Below are 928 nucleotides of genomic sequence, written 5' to 3'. Positions count from 1 at the left end.
TTTTTTTTGTAGATTTGAATGAAGCTGAGAAGAATTAAAAAATTGATTTTTAACCCTGTGTATGAGCCCTCTCAGGAGATTTACCTTCATTTCCTGTTCCTGTGACACCCATACAGTACCTGGGGGTGCTGGTGTCACTGACTCAGGATGGCACAGCCAGCAATAAACATACTGAGGGGCTCTAACCCTTCCACGTTCAATCTGTAGCTATCAGGCTGCTTCCTAAAAATGCCAGGTGCCTGGCTGCCATGCTTATGTACCTGATCACCTGACCTAAAACAGATCAGAAAAGTCACAGTGATATCTAAGGGTTGTAAGGAGTTCAGTGATGGACGCCTCTGTTTAGGACAAAGTGCAGCAGCTCGAAATACCCAATTAGAATTCTGAATAATGAAAGCGGATTGGTTGGTGTACAGCTGTGCTTTTCACACTTTACATTACAGTTCCTTCACACATGCTCCCCCTAGTGGCAATCTGCATTTGGGGCAAGGTAGTTAGCATCCCTGCTCAATGACTGCTGAGATAAAATCAGAGAGAGAGGAACAGTAAAGTTGAATCACTGCACATGAAGCACAGCCAGCATATAGGATGAACAAATCCGGCTGCAGTTTTAAAAAACACAGCAATTAACACGCATGACATAATTTATGATCACATGACATATATGATCATATGACAGATGGATGATCACATGGCATACATGACAATGTAGTGAAGACATATTAACCCTTGAATGACACAATGCAGCAATAACCTGATCAGATCACACCAGTATGAAGTCCCAGTAGCAGACTGGAAACCAGTATACTGGAGATGTTTATTGGCACGCAGTGGGATTATTTGGCACAGTGATTTCACATTATTCCATACAGGAAAGTGCAAAATGCTGATTGGTCCCCGGGACAATGGCAGTGCCAGGATTGGCCAC

This window comes from Pyxicephalus adspersus, chromosome 11 (assembly GCF_032062135.1).
Source record: "Pyxicephalus adspersus chromosome 11, UCB_Pads_2.0, whole genome shotgun sequence".
Lineage (NCBI taxonomy): Eukaryota > Metazoa > Chordata > Amphibia > Anura > Pyxicephalidae > Pyxicephalus > Pyxicephalus adspersus.
This window is presented reverse-complemented; position numbering follows the sequence as displayed.